At 40.2% G+C, this 18,503-nt stretch overlaps 4 pseudogenes; all 4 read right to left on the reverse strand.

Annotated features, from left to right (window-relative positions):
- Window positions 1-2,071: 2,071 nt before the first annotated feature.
- Window positions 2,072-2,918, reverse strand: LOC147417601 (uncharacterized; annotated as a pseudogene).
- Window positions 2,919-4,184: 1,266 nt separating this feature from the next.
- On the reverse strand, window positions 4,185-5,047 carry LOC147417602 (uncharacterized; annotated as a pseudogene).
- A 9,831-nt stretch (window positions 5,048-14,878) lies between these two features.
- On the reverse strand, window positions 14,879-15,725 carry LOC147417603 (uncharacterized; annotated as a pseudogene).
- Window positions 15,726-16,991: 1,266 nt separating this feature from the next.
- LOC147417604 (uncharacterized) lies at window positions 16,992-17,854 on the reverse strand (annotated as a pseudogene).
- Window positions 17,855-18,503: the final 649 nt, after the last annotated feature.

Consider the following 18,503-nt stretch of genomic DNA (forward strand, 5'->3'; position numbering starts at 1 on the left):
ATTTGCGGTCATTTGACGGAAAATCCTAAAACTTAAGTGACCGTCAATGGTGACCGTAACTCCATAGATAGTCATCAATTCCAACTCTTCTTTGCATCTGTTGCTTGTATTTGCTTCATCTTCATCTTTAATTCGCATCCGCATCATCTGGCCTCGTTAGCATTTACTAAAAATAGTAATTAGCATCTTTTACCGGACCGTTTGGCCATTGTTCACTTAGCCGCCAAACACTCCCCCCATCCAATTTCAGTGCACGTCCTCGTGCGCTGCCTGGTTGGCTTGCACTGGAGAGATTTGAAATTGGTGGTGAATTCTGTTCTGAAGGGCTCTAAGCTGTTGGGTTGACTTGTTGTTGAATATGAGATTAGTCATTTGGGTTCAAGTAAAAGCAATTGGCTTGATTGATTATGGGAATAAAGAAAATAAAAGGATATGTATAGTGCGTTAGGGTCTGGAAACCCTAATGACCAATGGGGAAAAACCTCATGGGAAAAAGTGCCCAAAGGTATGTGATCTTATTATGGGAATATACAATGGTGGGTGTTTAAGGATTGAATTGATTGGGCTTATATAAATAATGTGAAAGTGAATAGTTTAAGCCTTCTGTCCCTTGAAAAGGGTCGATGATCTGCCTTGAGTCTGGAGTTGTTTTGTTGCTGCCTGTACCTACAAGGTGTGTGCATGGGTGGAACAATAAAGAGTGCGTAATGCAAATGTCCAATTATGGGACATTCGATATGCTTGCACAGATTTATGCATGGGTAAGATTATGTTGTGCGAGAGAAGTGTATTGATGGGTGCTCCTCAGAGTTTAATGTAGCTAAAAAAGGTAAATTAAATTCACTTTACTAGCTTCCATTACTCTCGAGAAGGGCGTTTGATGCAATGGTTACCACTCTCCTTATGTGCGCAAGTGCGTGTGTGTTTTGTTTTGAACACTTCGCCTCTCCACCATGATTAAAATAATACATTGACTATGCTCACCTATTCAGAATGAGCGACTTGATATAATTACGCTCAACTCTTCCAGCTGGAGCTGTAGCCTAATTAGCTAGACTCATAGACCACAGAAAAATATTAGGACTTGAAGCTTAGGTCTAACGCTTTGCTCATTTATCGGCTCAGCTGCCCGACTTTTTTTTCTCTTTTTTTTTTATAACTTGATTATTGTCTTGAGCTCTCAACAAAGTATATATTTAGACATTTAGAGCTCAGATCTTCAAAAAGAGGGTTATTAAAGGACCATATTGGCAAAGTAGGTTTTTTTTTGCCATACCTGGGTGACCTTGGTTGTCAAAATTGCTTGTTGTAACATTTGGTCTATTATCTGAGAAGATTGGCTAGTTTCATTTTGTTGGAAATGGGAGATGACTTCAATCTTCTTCTGCTCGTTTGTCTGCTTTGGCACCCATACGTATCTGCTACTTGTTGTTGGCTTATTTTTACAGACGACATATTGACTTTTTGGACCTGTAACCTTTATATGTCGGTGTTTGTAGCTCAAATTATCTTCAAGTTGTGTAAAATCTAGTCTTGGTGCCTTGGGTAGCCAGATTTGTTTTTGTCCTCTGTAATATCCCTGCGCTTGAAGTATATTTGATGGCAAAAATATTTTTGTATGTACTTTTGTATTCAATTGTATCTGTTCCGTGCCATTTTTGGGAATCACGGTTTGTAAATTCCCTTGAAGATATGTAGGCCTTCTAGATTGAGAATCCTTTTTGAACCTGTTTCTAGCCCTTTTGTTCGATCTCCTCTTTTGAGTTGAAATTGATCTTGATTTTCCTGTTTGTTGTTTTGGTTTGAAGCCATTTGCTACTGTATAGCCTGATATCTTTGGTTTAGGTAACCAAACATTTGGCTGACCACTGTAGTAGCCTTGTGCTTCTAAATTGTACTGGGAGGCAATCCATCCCATTTGTTTACTTGAATTGTTTGGACTATGATCATTTACCCAAACTGGATCTTTGACATTGATGTCATTAGCCGCAACATAGGTTTTGATGTGCTGCTTGTGTCTTTGTTTACTCTAAGTTGTGTATTTTGGCTGAAAGACCTTTTTATACTCTTGTCAAGGTTGTTGGTCTTGGTTTCCCTGGGGTGCTGAAGCTACTGCTGTCTGCTTTGATTGTTTAACTGCATTTGTGACCTCCTTGTTGGACTTTTGTTCTTCAGAGGAAGAGGTTAAGCCTCCTTGGACTTTTGCTTTTCCCTTGTCTTCTGCTGATAAACGTCGAGATGTAATTACCTGGGATGTTTGTACCTTTTCTTGTTGATGACATGCTTTGGTGATTTCTGCTTTTAAACTGACTTGAACCGTCTTTTGTGCCTCTATTTTTGAACAACTGTTTGAGTCTTTAATTTCCTCTGCCATCTGGACAGAAGTAAGTTGACTCTTTTCTTCAGATGCAATGCTTACCGTGGCCTTTGGTTCACATTGCTCATTATTGATCTCTTTGTTTGTCTTTTGATAGGCTCCATGTGCTTGATGCCCCATTTGCTTCTGATTGTTCAAGTTAATGATGATTTGTGTCACCTTTGGCTCTTTGGCATTTTCCACTGGCGAGACAATATTAGGATCTGACTTTATGACCGGCTCTGCTTTTTGATTCTTGCCATCATTTGAACACATTGAGATGTCTTTTTTTTTGGCTTTGATACTTGATCTCTGCTTTTGTTGAATTCTTGGGTACATCCCTTAGCAATGAACTATCTGTGCTATTAGCATTATTATGTAGAATCTTTGATTCCACATTTCTGCTTGTTGAAATCTTCAGTGGCAAGTCCTTGACTACCCGTCCCTGCTCTGGTTCTGGATCACATATAATTTCTTCATCCACTTCCTTTGACATTGAATCGTCCACTGCATCCTTGTCTGATCTTTCAACTTCAGGCCTGAAAAATTCCAAGTTGACCATCTGTTGTAGCTGATCTTTTTTGGCAGCTTGATTTTCAATTGAAATATCATTGACTCCTTTGACCTCCATTATTTTAGTCATCAGTTTGTCTCTGGTATGCTTTGATAAGATATGCTTTCTTTAGGGCGACTTTCGACTTGGAGACGTTTGCTTTAATGATTCTGCTGCTTGCAGTCTGATACTGTCTTGGTTTTGCTGCTTCATCATATCTAAGTGCATCTTTACTGGGCAATTGGGTATTAGATGATTAATGCCACATCCATAGCAATGCACATCTATTCCTATTTGTTCTATACCTGGTCGAGGTATCTGTTCATAGTATTGTTGGTATTCGTTACCCATAGTATCTTTGATCAAATATGTCATTAGCATGACATGTAGATACTTAAAAACCAACACTGACGCTGGCTTTGACTGATTGCCCTTATCTTTTTCGACTGTGGCATTCTTAAGAAGCTTGTAATAGCTTCCATTGTAACCCTGGTAGATGGTCGTTTCAGCCCCTGCTTCTGCGACCAACTTTAATTCTATGTCTGTTATGAACATGTGATCCTTTATCTGTGGCTTCTGTATAGTCTTAGGACTCTGTTGTCGCTTCGATCCTGTATTTGGCTTCCGTTGTCCGCTGATTTGTAAGAGAGTATTGTGACTCTCTTTTGTTGTTTGCGGTTGATAGGGTTGTCCTGATTGCAGTAAGTGAGGTGGAGATTGGACTCCCCCCATCCGCGAGTGTTCCCTATCTGTCAGAAGCATCTTTCTTATGCCAGATGTGGATATTTTAGCTTTGTCATCTAGCTCAGCTGATTGAGCTAGGTCTTTGTGACGTCGTGCTATCTCAATAGCTGATTCTTCCATTGATTGTACGTGTGTTTGTGTTGGTACATTTTGTGGTGCATGTGTAGTGTTTTGTACCCGTGACTGTTGTGTTGTGGCGCTCATCTGTGTAATGAAAGAAGTTGAATTGTGCTCATACAAATTCAAAGTTTGATCATGTTTCAGTGGAAGCCTAGAGCTTTTAAAGTGCACTTCCCTATCTTCTAGTGATTGACTTTGTGCAATAGTGGCAGTGTGACCAATATTTACCTGGTTAGATATCATTTCATCATGTGTCCGTTGCTCAATTTGGTCTTGTGGAGTTGAAGGTGACAAGATGAAAGCTGTAGCTCTTTCTGAGAATTTATCTGCAATAAGATCTAATTCATAGCATCTTCCATCTATATCATAGCTCCTATCCCCAATGCGCATTGCCCATAGTGTCCTAGGAACTCACTCGCTAAATGTCCTTACCTGCGTGGCTTGAACCCATCTTTGTCCATCAGAATCTGCATAAATTGGATCTTTCCATCTCGTTTCGTGGATCCAATGAAGGGCTGTTGGTTCAGGTTGCTTGTTGAATTTTGAAGTGGTTGAAGCCAACCTTCGTTTACACATGGCTTCAAGGAATTCCTTCCTGCTGACTATGTCTTCATTTTTTGGCAGATTGATTATAGTAGGCCTCGTCTCTTGAGTGATTTCTCTGTTCTGAGCTACCAGTGTATCTGCATTGGAAGCTAAAGGTAAGCTCATTATCAAGCGGTAAATATTACCACTTGTCGACATGTATTTGTAACCCAACTTTGAACCATCTTCATGAGCTATGAAGCATTGATCTGGCTCTTCCGTCGCTTGTTGAGGTGTTTCTGCTTTGTACCCTCCATATCTCTATAGAGACTGCTACAGCTTTTGTCCTTGTAATTTGACTTTATCAAGTGCACAGTGACTCGACAACTACTAACCTCTGGAAGATCTTGCCTGTGCAATTTTATTATGTCCAACTCACTACCTGGTTTGAGCTTCATGTACACGGATCCTAAACAATCTTCCATTAGGTTCTTTTGTGAATTAGCCATGTTGGTAGCTTCGTCTACTTCCACTACCTGTATTGTCGGGCTTTTCAGAGCATTTTTCTTGGACTTTAGATAGCGATTGTCTGCATCATCCATGTAGCATGGAAAGTCTTTGAAATGACCTATTAACTCCAACCTGATGCCAACTGATTTGACTGTTATTAATGAGCTTGAAGCTGCATCATAATTGCTTTGATTTGCCGAGGTTACCATAGACTATGGTTGTTGCATCTGCTGCTCCATTTTTCTTTCAACCCTGTTACTGACCTGCTGAGCACTTGTATTCCCTTTTTCTAGCCTCTCCCACGGGTGACCAGTGGTTTTTTCTAATTCAAAGCTCTCTGCTAGGCTTAGCTGTGATCTCGACGATCTGATTTACCTGTATAGTTGTAGCACTAGTTGGCAAGATACTTACCAATGTACTGCAACGACTGCTCGCCTTTGTGATACCTCGATTTCAGTTGATTGAGCGATGAAATTTGCTCTTAATCTGTAAAATTGTAGATTAGCAAAGCACTTTTGACCTGAACTAAAAGGACCTCAATTTGCCTGTTGACTGCACACTTTATATGGCGTTTAATTTAAATTAAACCACCCCGCAGGTGACCATAGGTCATCCGACTTCTGAAATGTATCTGTCCGCAACTTTTGCTTTTCTGGCCTCACTGTTACTCTTATCCCTAGCACACTCAATTTTTTTTCGCTTCAATTTGCTCTTTTGATGACTTGCATGGGAAGTTCTGCCTGGCAATGCTCAATTTTCGGCCTCCTTATGGCCACTACCAGTTACTGCAGCTGCTTTTGCCCAGATGTATTACCACGTTCACAAACGCAAAAGATACTGCTGTCCCATGTTCATAAAAAAGCTCGATTGTAGTGCTATGTACCAATTTTTTTACATTCAATTCAAGCACTAAAAGCAAGCTCTATCATAAGCCCGGAATTTGTAATGCTATCTCATGGCTATCAAACAAGCACTGTTATAGGCTTGCAATGAATTTTGCATTCAAGTCGATCACTAAAATGTATTAAGCAATGCCAAGCTCAAGCATAAAATTTTAACCAAACATCCATGCAATCTTATCAAGGATACTCATAAGTGAAGTTCTCATGCTTGCTTATAAGAAATTTTCCTTTAGTGACAAGAGGAATTGCAATAAAGTCATGTACTAGAAGAGTGTGTAAGTTGAATTTTTATGTCGTGAAGCTCATTTATGCAAATTATACAATCATAGCACACAATGAGAACCCGCGCCGACGCTTACATAGCAATTTTTTTTTTTTTTTTTCATAGAAAGCAAGAGAAAAGGTCATAACTCAAACCTCTTTTAACCATTGGACAACAAAAATCAAGCACTTCAATTCTAAAAAGGAAAAGTTTTGTAATTTTGTTGTGACAACATGAGCCTCAGGCAATTGAGCCAAGGAGAGTCGCCGACTCCTTTTCCGAGCTAGGGGGTGGGAACGCAACCTTTTTTAAAAAAAAATAAATTTGTTTTTGATTTCCTGAAGAAAAACTTGCTGACTGCGAGTTGGAGGCCTCGCCGTGCAGAGAGACGTTCGAGAACAGGGGTTGCAGCTGCGGGGCCTACTCGGGCCGCTAGAGAGAGAGTGTAGATCTCGAGCAACGCTATCGGGATTCAAGAGTGTGTGTGCTCGTGTGTCTCGAATTGTGCCAAGCGGGTAAAAAGTCAACCAGCGCTGGACTAGAGGCCGAAAATGACGCCAGGTTTTCTGGCTTGCAAGCAGACAAGGCTGCTAACATCACAAGGGGAAGCTGGCTCTGTCAAGACACTCACACACACACACACCTTCTGCGTTCTCGTTGTTGCTGAAGATGACTTTTTTTATGCATTCGCTGCTGTCTCCTCCTTTCGGAAGCCAAGGCGGGACCAGGGAAGTGCGCTACAGGCGGGCAAGGGAAAGCGAGAGATCGAGAGAGACAAATGTGTGGTGTGTGTGGGTTTATGACAGGCGGACCTGGAGCGAGACTATTGGGATCAGGGGCGTGTGTCTTTTTGTGAGCCAAGGCGAGACTTAGCGGGAGCTGCGGTGTGTGTGTGTGTGCGTTATCAAAAGCGGGGTGGGGTGCACATGGGTTTGGGGCCGACTTGGGCTGCTAGAGAGAGAGTGTTGTGTGCGGAGGGCGTAGGAAGTCTTGGGCCTGGGGCAGCAACGCGTAGGATGACTAGGCCAGGAGCATGTGCACGTAGGAGGACTCGAGGCAGAAACGCGTAGGACAGTTAGGCGGGTGTAGAGCGTACGTAGGATGTCTCGGCCAGCAGTAGTTGAGTAGAAGGGTAGGTCAGGGCAATGTGAATCTTGACGAGACTAAAGCCGGGCGGCCAACCTCATCCACGCAGCGAGACAGGTGAGACATGTAATTATTTTATTTTATTTTTTTGGATTAAAAAACCAAAAATAATAAAAAAAATTCACACAAATAAGTTAAAAAACACACATAAATCAAAAAATAAATACAAAACACACAAAAATACAGATATTACATTAAAATTTCCAAAAATCATTCAAAATTTCAAAAAGGCTCACAAAAAATTCAAAAGCTCACAAAATAAATTAATAAAATACACAAATAATAAAAAAACACTTACAAAAATACAAAAATGAACACAAACAATAAATAAAAAACATAAATAATTCTAAAAAACATACAAAAAATCAAATCATGCACAAAATTACTAAAAATCATAATTAAAATATAATAAATAAAGAAAATACCAAAAAAACACAAAAATATTAAAAACACAAAAAAAATTCAAAAAAAAAGAAAAACACAAAACACAAACAAAAATAGAAAAAAACACAAAAAAATAATAAAATACACAAATATAAATAAAAAATCAAATCTTATCAAACAAAAAACCTAAAAATGTAAAAAAAATAAATAAATTTAAACTAACACGCAAAAACACTCCACAAACAAAAAAATTGCCCCGGCATTCCACAATTCACCCAAATTAAGCGATTTATCAATTTTCTAAGCATAATTAGCACATTTGAGTACAAATTAGCAAAAATTGTCAAAAATTACCAAAAAAAAATCAAAAATTCCCAAAAATTCTAGATCAGTCCACCGATCTAAACATTCGCAGTCAAGCAATCAAATCACCGAAATTGATCACTTACTTAATCAAAATCGCACAAACATCATTCTTTAAGTACACAAATCGTCTCGAAACTGCGCTTAACTAAACACAAAAATCACCCTCTCTTGCACGATGACTAATCGCACTCAAAACAGCATTTTGCATCAATTAAACATCAATTCGAGCATCCAAATCTCAAATTTAATCAATCATTAACACGCTTTTTGCATCAAATAATGCACATAAGCATACATAACCAAATTTGACCGAATTCCGGCAGCATTTCGGCATCACAACGGAATTAGAAAAGCATAACCATAACTCATGACAACCATAAGCAATCACATGCTTCGCATATGCAAATTGGACTCCAAAACAGCCCCAAATTACCCCAAATTAGGAACTTCCGCCTACACTCAAGCGGGCATAAACCGCACCTAGTTTTGCATTTTACGAATGTACTTGGTTTATGAACCAAACCTGCACCTAAAATCAAAGAATTAGCATTAATTTCAGCACCTTAATTAGCCACAAACTCAGCGATTAAGCACTTGATTAGTGCCCAACACACTAGTGTGTGCGTGTGTGTGTGTGTGTGTGTGTGTGTGTGTCGATCCCGTAAAATTCGCCTACACACAACCAACAAAAACATCAACGTGTAGCATCGTTTAGCATGAATGTAAACACATAATCATCATGGAAATGCATCAAATAATCAATACAAATTAGCACTTTGCAAAATGCCCAAAGTGAATGAAATTAGTGAAAAATAGTGAATAATAGGTGATTTCGGCTACGATTTGCGCACAAATGGAGTAGGATATGAGTGTGTGGATCACATAGGCATGTTGTCCATACACCCAACTCACTTTCTACCTGTGTGTAGCACAAAAAACACTTACCAATCAACGGGAAATTAGCATCAAAGTTAGTGAAAATTAGTGAATTTAATGGTCAAAATTAGTAATTAAAATCAAGAACTAATGATGTGTGTGGGTTGTTTTGTGATGTTCTAAGCATAATCAATGCTAACCCAAGCACTAATCACACTAAAAACCACTCAATTAATCAACACACCTAATCTAAAAACTAACAAAATTAACAAAAAATTAGGGAAATTAGTGTCTCCTAATCACACCAATGGCACCTCTAGCTTAGGCAATCGCTCCCCGGCAACGGCGCCAATGTTGGAACGTCATCCTAGCATAGGGAGGACATCAACATAATGTCAATCCGAGGAGTAGGATCCGGCTACGGCATGGAAACACACAAGTGGCTTGTGCGTGCCAAATGGAGGATTAGAAGGTGAAACCTACACACAAAGAAAGCTACGGAGCGGTTAAGATGTTGCTACGAGGAGTGAGCACACCACTTACTCTACCATTCGGCCTAATCTCTCACACACAAGCTTCATCACACACTACTCTCTAATCAATCACTAATCCCACTCTAATCAAGCACACAATGAGCATAGAATGACCACACCGGGCACCAACACTCTACACAAGCCTACACACACTTAGTAGCATGCTTAAACAAGAGGGAAATATGAAAAAAAAAAAGATTAATCAACAAATCAACCACTAATCTTTGATTAATCAAGCATTGATTACACCATGAGCAAATGAGAGAGAAGAGGTTAGAGTTTAGCTATTGGCATGAGGCCGAATCGTCCATGCACGTGCGTAGAAAGCTCAAGAACTCCATAGCCATCTCCTTCTTCACAAAGCTTATCTCAAGTGAGTAAGAATCCCCTTTCACATTGTGTGTTTTGAGTTATATACTCTCTAGGCTTTTTAGAAGTGGGCGGGCACCCAAATGGCCAAACTCACTTAATCTCCTATCTGCACTGCCTAGGATCTAAATATAGCTCAATGTTTGCAACTTGGAACTCTTGATGAGCCCAAAACATAATTACAACCCGCATTTGCGGTCATTTGACGGAAAATCCTAAAACTTAAGTGACTGTCAATGGTGATGGTAACTCCATAGATAGTCATCAATTCCAACTCTTCTTTGCATCTGTTGCTTGTATTTGCTTCATCTTCATCTTTACTTCACATCCGCATCATCTGGCCTCGTTAGCATTTACTAAAAATAGTAACTAGCATCTTTTACCGGTCCGTTTGGCCATTGTTGATTTAGCCGCCAAACACTCCCCCCAATGTTGGAACGTCATCCTAGCATAGGGAGGACATCAACATAATGTCAATCCGAGGAGTAGGATCCGACTACGGCATGGAAACACACAAGTGGCTTGTGTGTGCCAAATGGAGGATTAGAAGGTGAAACCTACACACAAAGAAAGCTACGGAGCGGTTAAGATGTTGCTACGAGGAGTGAGCACACCACTTACTCTACCATTCGGCCTAATCTCTCACACACAAGCTTAATCACACACTAATCTCTAATCAATCACTAATCCCACTCTAATCAAGCACACAATGAGCATAGAATAGCATAGAATGACCACACCGGGCACCAAAACTCTACACAAGCCTACACACACTTCGTAGCATGCTTAAACAAGAGGAAAATATGAAAAAAAAAAGAGATTAATCAACAAATCAGCCACTAATCTTTGATTAATCAAGCATTGATTACACCATGAGCAAATGAGAGAGAAGAGGTTAGAGTCTAGCTATTGGCATGAGGCCGAATCGTTCATGCATGCGTGTAGAAAGCTCAAGAACTCCATAGCCATCTCCTTCTTCACAAAGCTTATCTCAAGTGAGTAAGAATCCCCTTTCACATTGTGTGTTTTGAGTTATATACTCTCTAGGCTTTTTAGAAGTGGGCGGGCACCCAAATGGCCAAACTCACTTAATCTCCTATTTGCACTGCCTAGGATCTAAATATAGCTCAATGTTTGCAACTTGGAACTCTTGATGAGCCCAAAACATAATTACAACCAGCATTTGCGGTCATTTGACGGAAAATCCTAAAACTTAAGTGACCGTCAATGGTGACCGTAACTCCATAGATAGTCATCAATTCCAAATCTTCTTTGCATCTGTTGCTTGTATTTGCTTCATCTTCATCTTTACTTCGTATCCGCATCATCTGGCCTCGTTAGCATTTACTAAAAATAGTAACTAGCATCTTTTACCGGTCCGTTTGGCCATTGTTGACTTAGCCGCCAAACACTCCCCCCAATGTTGGAACGTCATCCTAGCATAGGGAGGAAATCAACATAATGTCAATCCGAGGAGTAGGATCCGGCTACGGCATGGAAACACACAAGTGGCTTGTGCGTGCCAAATGGAGGATTAGAAGGTAAAACCTACACAAAGAAAGCTACGGAGCGGTTAAGATGTTGCTACGAGGAGTGAGCACACCACTTACTCTACCATTCGGCCTAATCTCTCACACACAAGCTTAATCACACACTACTCTCTAATCAATCACTAATCCCACTCTAATCAAGCACACAATGAGCATAGAATAGCATAGAATGACCACACCGGGCACCAAAACTCTACACAAGCCTACACACACTTCGTAGCATGCTTAAACAAGAGGAAAATATGAAAAAAAAAAAGAGATTAATCAACAAATCAGCCACTAATCTTTGATTAATCAAGCATTGATTACACCATGAGCAAATGAGAGAGAAGAGGTTAGAGTCTAGCTATTGGCATGAGGCCGAATCGTTCATGCATGCGCGTAGAAAGCTCAAGAACTCCATAGCCATCTCCTTCTTCACAAAGCTTATCTCAAGTGAGTAAGAATCCCCTTTCACATTGTGTGTTTTGAGTTATATACTCTCTAGGCTTTTTAGAAGTGGGCGGGCACCCAAATGGCCAAACTCACTTAATCTCCTATTTGCACTGCCTAGGATCTAAATATAGCTCAATGTTTGCAACTTGGAACTCTTGATGAGCCCAAAACATAATTACAACCAGCATTTGCGGTCATTTGACGGAAAATCCTAAAACTTAAGTGACCGTCAATGGTGACCGTAACTCCATAGATAGTCATCAATTCCAAATCTTCTTTGCATCTGTTGCTTGTATTTGCTTCATCTTCATCTTTACTTCGTATCCGCATCATCTGGCCTCGTTAGCATTTACTAAAAATAGTAACTAGCATCTTTTACCGGTCCGTTTGGCCATTGTTGACTTAGCCGCCAAACACTCCCCCCAATGTTGGAACGTCATCCTAGCATAGGGAGGAAATCAACATAATGTCAATCCGAGGAGTAGGATCCGGCTACGGCATGGAAACACACAAGTGGCTTGTGCGTGCCAAATGGAGGATTAGAAGGTAAAACCTACACAAAGAAAGCTACGGAGCGGTTAAGATGTTGCTACGAGGAGTGAGCACACCACTTACTCTACCATTCGGCCTAATCTCTCACACACAAGCTTAATCACACACTACTCTCTAATCAATCACTAATCCCACTCTAATCAAGCACACAATGAGCATAGAATAGCATAGAATGACCACATCGGGCACCAACACTCTACACAAGCCTACACACACTTAGTAGCATGCTTAAACAAGAGGGAAATATGAAAAAAAAAGAGAGATTAATCAACAAATCAGGCACTAATCTTTGATTAATCAAGCATTGATTACACCATGAGCAAATGAGAGAGAAGAGGTTAGAGTCTAGCTATTGGCATGAGGCCGAATCGTCCATGCACGTGCGTAGAAAGCTCAAGAACTCCATAGCCATCTCCTTCTTCACAAAGCTTATCTCAAGTGAGTAAGAATCCCCTTTCACATTGTGTGTTTTGAGTTATATACTCTCTAGGCTTTTTAGAAGTGGGCGGGCACCCAAATGGCCAAACTCACTTAATCTCCTATTTGCACTGCCTAGGATCTAAATATAGCTCAATGTTTGCAACTTGGAACTCTTGATGAGCCCAAAACATAATTACAACCCGCATTTGCGGTCATTTGACGGAAAATCCTAAAACTTAAGTGACCGTCAATGGTGACCGTAACTCCATAGATAGTCATCAATTCCAACTCTTCTTTGCATCTGTTGCTTGTATTTGCTTCATCTTCATCTTTAATTCGCATCCGCATCATCTGGCCTCGTTAGCATTTACTAAAAATAGTAATTAGCATCTTTTACCGGACCGTTTGGCCATTGTTCACTTAGCCGCCAAACACTCCCCCCATCCAATTTCAGTGCACGTCCTCGTGCGCTGCCTGGTTGGCTTGCACTGGAGAGATTTGAAATTGGTGGTGAATTCTGTTCTGAAGGGCTCTAAGCTGTTGGGTTGACTTGTTGTTGAATATGAGATTAGTCATTTGGGTTCAAGTAAAAGCAATTGGCTTGATTGATTATGGGAATAAAGAAAATAAAAGGATATGTATAGTGCGTTAGGGTCTGGAAACCCTAATGACCAATGGGGAAAAACCTCATGGGAAAAAGTGCCCAAAGGTATGTGATCTTATTATGGGAATATACAATGGTGGGTGTTTAAGGATTGAATTGATTGGGCTTATATAAATAATGTGAAAGTGAATAGTTTAAGCCTTCTGTCCCTTGAAAAGGGTCGATGATCTGCCTTGAGTCTGGAGTTGTTTTGTTGCTGCCTGTACCTACAAGGTGTGTGCATGGGTGGAACAATAAAGAGTGCGTAATGCAAATGTCCAATTATGGGACATTCGATATGCTTGCACAGATTTATGCATGGGTAAGATTATGTTGTGCGAGAGAAGTGTATTGATGGGTGCTCCTCAGAGTTTAATGTAGCTAAAAAAGGTAAATTAAATTCACTTTACTAGCTTCCATTACTCTCGAGAAGGGCGTTTGATGCAATGGTTACCACTCTCCTTATGTGCGCAAGTGCGTGTGTGTTTTGTTTTGAACACTTCGCCTCTCCACCATGATTAAAATAATACATTGACTATGCTCACCTATTCAGAATGAGCGACTTGATATAATTACGCTCAACTCTTCCAGCTGGAGCTGTAGCCTAATTAGCTAGACTCATAGACCACAGAAAAATATTAGGACTTGAAGCTTAGGTCTAACGCTTTGCTCATTTATCGGCTCAGCTGCCCGACTTTTTTTTCTCTTTTTTTTTTATAACTTGATTATTGTCTTGAGCTCTCAACAAAGTATATATTTAGACATTTAGAGCTCAGATCTTCAAAAAGAGGGTTATTAAAGGACCATATTGGCAAAGTAGGTTTTTTTTTGCCATACCTGGGTGACCTTGGTTGTCAAAATTGCTTGTTGTAACATTTGGTCTATTATCTGAGAAGATTGGCTAGTTTCATTTTGTTGGAAATGGGAGATGACTTCAATCTTCTTCTGCTCGTTTGTCTGCTTTGGCACCCATACGTATCTGCTACTTGTTGTTGGCTTATTTTTACAGACGACATATTGACTTTTTGGACCTGTAACCTTTATATGTCGGTGTTTGTAGCTCAAATTATCTTCAAGTTGTGTAAAATCTAGTCTTGGTGCCTTGGGTAGCCAGATTTGTTTTTGTCCTCTGTAATATCCCTGCGCTTGAAGTATATTTGATGGCAAAAATATTTTTGTATGTACTTTTGTATTCAATTGTATCTGTTCCGTGCCATTTTTGGGAATCACGGTTTGTAAATTCCCTTGAAGATATGTAGGCCTTCTAGATTGAGAATCCTTTTTGAACCTGTTTCTAGCCCTTTTGTTCGATCTCCTCTTTTGAGTTGAAATTGATCTTGATTTTCCTGTTTGTTGTTTTGGTTTGAAGCCATTTGCTACTGTATAGCCTGATATCTTTGGTTTAGGTAACCAAACATTTGGCTGACCACTGTAGTAGCCTTGTGCTTCTAAATTGTACTGGGAGGCAATCCATCCCATTTGTTTACTTGAATTGTTTGGACTATGATCATTTACCCAAACTGGATCTTTGACATTGATGTCATTAGCCGCAACATAGGTTTTGATGTGCTGCTTGTGTCTTTGTTTACTCTAAGTTGTGTATTTTGGCTGAAAGACCTTTTTATACTCTTGTCAAGGTTGTTGGTCTTGGTTTCCCTGGGGTGCTGAAGCTACTGCTGTCTGCTTTGATTGTTTAACTGCATTTGTGACCTCCTTGTTGGACTTTTGTTCTTCAGAGGAAGAGGTTAAGCCTCCTTGGACTTTTGCTTTTCCCTTGTCTTCTGCTGATAAACGTCGAGATGTAATTACCTGGGATGTTTGTACCTTTTCTTGTTGATGACATGCTTTGGTGATTTCTGCTTTTAAACTGACTTGAACCGTCTTTTGTGCCTCTATTTTTGAACAACTGTTTGAGTCTTTAATTTCCTCTGCCATCTGGACAGAAGTAAGTTGACTCTTTTCTTCAGATGCAATGCTTACCGTGGCCTTTGGTTCACATTGCTCATTATTGATCTCTTTGTTTGTCTTTTGATAGGCTCCATGTGCTTGATGCCCCATTTGCTTCTGATTGTTCAAGTTAATGATGATTTGTGTCACCTTTGGCTCTTTGGCATTTTCCACTGGCGAGACAATATTAGGATCTGACTTTATGACCGGCTCTGCTTTTTGATTCTTGCCATCATTTGAACACATTGAGATGTCTTTTTTTTTGGCTTTGATACTTGATCTCTGCTTTTGTTGAATTCTTGGGTACATCCCTTAGCAATGAACTATCTGTGCTATTAGCATTATTATGTAGAATCTTTGATTCCACATTTCTGCTTGTTGAAATCTTCAGTGGCAAGTCCTTGACTACCCGTCCCTGCTCTGGTTCTGGATCACATATAATTTCTTCATCCACTTCCTTTGACATTGAATCGTCCACTGCATCCTTGTCTGATCTTTCAACTTCAGGCCTGAAAAATTCCAAGTTGACCATCTGTTGTAGCTGATCTTTTTTGGCAGCTTGATTTTCAATTGAAATATCATTGACTCCTTTGACCTCCATTATTTTAGTCATCAGTTTGTCTCTGGTATGCTTTGATAAGATATGCTTTCTTTAGGGCGACTTTCGACTTGGAGACGTTTGCTTTAATGATTCTGCTGCTTGCAGTCTGATACTGTCTTGGTTTTGCTGCTTCATCATATCTAAGTGCATCTTTACTGGGCAATTGGGTATTAGATGATTAATGCCACATCCATAGCAATGCACATCTATTCCTATTTGTTCTATACCTGGTCGAGGTATCTGTTCATAGTATTGTTGGTATTCGTTACCCATAGTATCTTTGATCAAATATGTCATTAGCATGACATGTAGATACTTAAAAACCAACACTGACGCTGGCTTTGACTGATTGCCCTTATCTTTTTCGACTGTGGCATTCTTAAGAAGCTTGTAATAGCTTCCATTGTAACCCTGGTAGATGGTCGTTTCAGCCCCTGCTTCTGCGACCAACTTTAATTCTATGTCTGTTATGAACATGTGATCCTTTATCTGTGGCTTCTGTATAGTCTTAGGACTCTGTTGTCGCTTCGATCCTGTATTTGGCTTCCGTTGTCCGCTGATTTGTAAGAGAGTATTGTGACTCTCTTTTGTTGTTTGCGGTTGATAGGGTTGTCCTGATTGCAGTAAGTGAGGTGGAGATTGGACTCCCCCCATCCGCGAGTGTTCCCTATCTGTCAGAAGCATCTTTCTTATGCCAGATGTGGATATTTTAGCTTTGTCATCTAGCTCAGCTGATTGAGCTAGGTCTTTGTGACGTCGTGCTATCTCAATAGCTGATTCTTCCATTGATTGTACGTGTGTTTGTGTTGGTACATTTTGTGGTGCATGTGTAGTGTTTTGTACCCGTGACTGTTGTGTTGTGGCGCTCATCTGTGTAATGAAAGAAGTTGAATTGTGCTCATACAAATTCAAAGTTTGATCATGTTTCAGTGGAAGCCTAGAGCTTTTAAAGTGCACTTCCCTATCTTCTAGTGATTGACTTTGTGCAATAGTGGCAGTGTGACCAATATTTACCTGGTTAGATATCATTTCATCATGTGTCCGTTGCTCAATTTGGTCTTGTGGAGTTGAAGGTGACAAGATGAAAGCTGTAGCTCTTTCTGAGAATTTATCTGCAATAAGATCTAATTCATAGCATCTTCCATCTATATCATAGCTCCTATCCCCAATGCGCATTGCCCATAGTGTCCTAGGAACTCACTCGCTAAATGTCCTTACCTGCGTGGCTTGAACCCATCTTTGTCCATCAGAATCTGCATAAATTGGATCTTTCCATCTCGTTTCGTGGATCCAATGAAGGGCTGTTGGTTCAGGTTGCTTGTTGAATTTTGAAGTGGTTGAAGCCAACCTTCGTTTACACATGGCTTCAAGGAATTCCTTCCTGCTGACTATGTCTTCATTTTTTGGCAGATTGATTATAGTAGGCCTCGTCTCTTGAGTGATTTCTCTGTTCTGAGCTACCAGTGTATCTGCATTGGAAGCTAAAGGTAAGCTCATTATCAAGCGGTAAATATTACCACTTGTCGACATGTATTTGTAACCCAACTTTGAACCATCTTCATGAGCTATGAAGCATTGATCTGGCTCTTCCGTCGCTTGTTGAGGTGTTTCTGCTTTGTACCCTCCATATCTCTATAGAGACTGCTACAGCTTTTGTCCTTGTAATTTGACTTTATCAAGTGCACAGTGACTCGACAACTACTAACCTCTGGAAGATCTTGCCTGTGCAATTTTATTATGTCCAACTCACTACCTGGTTTGAGCTTCATGTACACGGATCCTAAACAATCTTCCATTAGGTTCTTTTGTGAATTAGCCATGTTGGTAGCTTCGTCTACTTCCACTACCTGTATTGTCGGGCTTTTCAGAGCATTTTTCTTGGACTTTAGATAGCGATTGTCTGCATCATCCATGTAGCATGGAAAGTCTTTGAAATGACCTATTAACTCCAACCTGATGCCAACTGATTTGACTGTTATTAATGAGCTTGAAGCTGCATCATAATTGCTTTGATTTGCCGAGGTTACCATAGACTATGGTTGTTGCATCTGCTGCTCCATTTTTCTTTCAACCCTGTTACTGACCTGCTGAGCACTTGTATTCCCTTTTTCTAGCCTCTCCCACGGGTGACCAGTGGTTTTTTCTAATTCAAAGCTCTCTGCTAGGCTTAGCTGTGATCTCGACGATCTGATTTACCTGTATAGTTGTAGCACTAGTTGGCAAGATACTTACCAATGTACTGCAACGACTGCTCGCCTTTGTGATACCTCGATTTCAGTTGATTGAGCGATGAAATTTGCTCTTAATCTGTAAAATTGTAGATTAGCAAAGCACTTTTGACCTGAACTAAAAGGACCTCAATTTGCCTGTTGACTGCACACTTTATATGGCGTTTAATTTAAATTAAACCACCCCGCAGGTGACCATAGGTCATCCGACTTCTGAAATGTATCTGTCCGCAACTTTTGCTTTTCTGGCCTCACTGTTACTCTTATCCCTAGCACACTCAATTTTTTTTCGCTTCAATTTGCTCTTTTGATGACTTGCATGGGAAGTTCTGCCTGGCAATGCTCAATTTTCGGCCTCCTTATGGCCACTACCAGTTACTGCAGCTGCTTTTGCCCAGATGTATTACCACGTTCACAAACGCAAAAGATACTGCTGTCCCATGTTCATAAAAAAGCTCGATTGTAGTGCTATGTACCAATT

The sequence above is a fragment of the Adiantum capillus-veneris genome, chromosome 30 (assembly GCF_014529385.1).
Source record: "Adiantum capillus-veneris isolate H3 chromosome 30, ASM1452938v2, whole genome shotgun sequence".
NCBI classification, from domain to species: domain Eukaryota; kingdom Viridiplantae; phylum Streptophyta; class Polypodiopsida; order Polypodiales; family Pteridaceae; genus Adiantum; species Adiantum capillus-veneris.